The 2,815-nt window shown below is 48.0% G+C and overlaps 1 pseudogene; it reads left to right on the top strand.

Moving 5' to 3' along the window:
- Window positions 1–2,815, top strand: part of LOC126513489 (lithocholate 6-beta-hydroxylase-like) — a 54,206-nt pseudogene that overhangs the window by 40,508 nt on the left and 10,883 nt on the right.

The following is a 2,815-nucleotide window of genomic DNA, read 5'->3' as shown; positions in this document are numbered from 1 at the left end:
GAGTGTCAGTGCCCTCTGCTGGCCATATCTTGCATTACAGTCCGTGTGCTGGACAGGTTCTCTCGGGGAGTCTCTAGGTCAAACCCTCTGGGGTGGCTAATGTCTCAGCTTCAGCTGAATGGGAATGCAGCTAGAAGTGCCTGCCTTTGTGCTTTCCACACCTCCTAAGTGCTGGTCGCCTGCTGGAGGGACGCAGCTGTGGGTGTGTCAAGGACAGCACTAGGGCTTTATTATAGGGGCTCTAGAACAGAGAGGGCCCCACCTGCTGAGTTTGGGCTCAGGGCTGTCACACTCTACAATTATACTCGGTATAGGAGACCTGTTCAGAACAATCGATGGGGGACACCTTTCTCTGAGCACTTCATTTCCTCAGCCTCCTGCCACATTTACTTTTAAGCTCCTAAACATCTAACCCTCCCACTTTACAGTCTCTTCGGTGGTCTCTTGCCCTAGGGTTGTGGCACATTAAATTCAGCCTCCTTGTCTTGTGATTGGTCCCTATCTTCTGCCTCCCTGAGCAGTTCAGTTTCTAATCAAAGGTTCTCTATAAAGATGTCAACTATTAAAGGCGGTGGTGGCGCACGCCTTTAATCCCAGCACTCGGGGAGGCAGAGGCAGGCGGATCTCTGTGAGTTCGAGACCAGCCTGGTCTACAAGAGCTCGTTCCCCGACAGGCTCCAAAAACCACAGAGAAACCCTGTCTGGGGGGGGGGGGGGAAGATGTCAACTAGCTTCTACCTTCTCAGTCATTCCCAGTGACACTGGGAACTCCTCCCCACGGCTGCAGAAGTCAACCCCCATGTCACCTCACTCCTCGCTGGTTCTGAAGTCTGTGGAGGCTGTGGGAGTGTCCTGGACATAGGACTCCCCGCCCCTTTCACCTAGCCTCTTGGTTTTTTGGAGGGCCTTTGCCTTCCCCTCCCCTGGAACTGGGAACAGGGCAGCCAGGCCATCTTCAGCTTGGCTTCTTTTCTATGAATCATCCATTTTCTCCACCGTGCTTTTTTCATGTCCTGCTGCCTCCTTTGTGTTTCTGAGGCTCCTCCTCTCTCCTTGACATAGACTGTGTTTGGTTTGTGTACTTGTTGTTCTGACTCTTCACACACAGAGGCAGCTTCTAGTGTGCCATCTTCCCAGGAGTTTCTACTTCATTCAAACTCGCCCCTCTCACTACTCCCAAAGGAGGTAGTTAGCAGAAACTGCCGAGTCTGAGAAGCTGGGGACACAGTTCAATCACACAATGCTGTTTATGAGGATCCGAGCTTGATTTCCAGAACCCATGTGGGGAAAAAGTCGTAAGTGGAGCACTGAGGAGGCAGACAGTGTGAGCCTGTCTGCTCCTGGAGCCAGCCAACCCAGACTACTTGATGAGTTTCAGACTATTGAAAATCTGTTTCAAAATATGCGTGTGGTAAAAAGTAAACTCCACGAGAAAGGACACCCAAGGTTGTTCTCTAGCTTCCACATACAGGCCAACGCACAGCAACTGTGCACATGCCATGAACATGCACACACATGCATATGCAAAACCAGAATAATCTAAAAAGCCTGATGTGAACCGAGTGGGGAGTTTGTTCCTTGCAATGATGTTATTCCCTTGGTGTATACGGACAGTATATGGTGATGAGACAGTGACCTCAGTGGACTCTGTCTGACTGCAACAGTCATAATAGATTGGTCATATATGGTCACATGATAAAGAAATCAAGAGCACAGCAATGCTGAGGATGAGGGGATCTGGACAAGGGAGTGTCCCAAATGGCTCCTATATTAAAAATTATACTTCACATCCTAATGGGCCATAGTCAGGACAAAGGTCATCATAGGTGCAGAATGATTTATTAAGGCTAAGCTAATTGAGGTTAGCCCTTGGAGTTTCTGAGTTTCAACCCAGAGCACTACAAACTGGGTTGAAGAGTGAGTCCAAACCTCATCTGCAAACATGTTCTCTCTTCCCAGGCACCTGTCACCTATGATGCCCTGATGGACATGGAGTACCTGGACATGGTAGTGAATGAAACTCTCAGATTGTACCCGGCTGCTAGCAGGCTAGACAGGATCTCTAAGAAGGATGTGGAAATCAATGGAGTGTTCATTCCCAAAGGGACTGTAGTTATGGTACCAACCTTTCCTCTTCATCGGGATCCTGAGTACTGGCCAGAGCCTGAGGAGTTCCGCCTAGAAAGGTACAGAGACCTCAGGGAGGGGTCCCCACTAGGAACCGGGCGAACTAAACTATTAACATGTTGTTTACTGGAAATGGCATATATGTGATTTTGTATCCCTTTGTATCTTTCTGTTTTTTGGGAATCAGACCTTTTAACATTATAAAGTGAGCTTGGCATGGTGGATACGCCTTTAATCTCAGAGTTTAGGAGTCAGAGGCAGGCAGATCTCTGTGAGTTCATGGCCAGCCTGGTCTACAGCGTTCCATGACAGTCAGGAAGGCTCGTCTCAAAAAACAAAAACAAGCAAAACAAACAAACAAAACAAAAAAAGCCTTACGGTGGTGACACAAGCCTTTAATTCCAGATCTCTATGAGTTTGAGGTCAGCCTGGTCTACAGAGTGTGTTCCAGGACAGCCAAGATTGTTTCACAGAAAAACCGTCTAAGAAAAAAAAAAGAAAGAAAGAAAGAAAATGGGCTGGAGAGATGGCTCAGTGGTTAAGAGCACTGCCTGCTCTTCCAAAGGTCCTGAGTTCAATTCCCAGCGACCACATGGTGGCTTACAACCACCTGTAATGAGGTCTGGTGCCCTCTTCTGGCCTTCAGTCATACACACAGACAGAATATTGTATATATAATAAATAAATA

Source organism: Alexandromys fortis, unplaced genomic scaffold (genome assembly GCF_014885135.2).
Source record: "Alexandromys fortis isolate MF-2015 unplaced genomic scaffold, M_Fortis_MF-2015_v1.1 scaffold_118, whole genome shotgun sequence".
NCBI classification, from domain to species: domain Eukaryota; kingdom Metazoa; phylum Chordata; class Mammalia; order Rodentia; family Cricetidae; genus Alexandromys; species Alexandromys fortis.
This window is presented reverse-complemented; position numbering and strand designations above follow the sequence as displayed.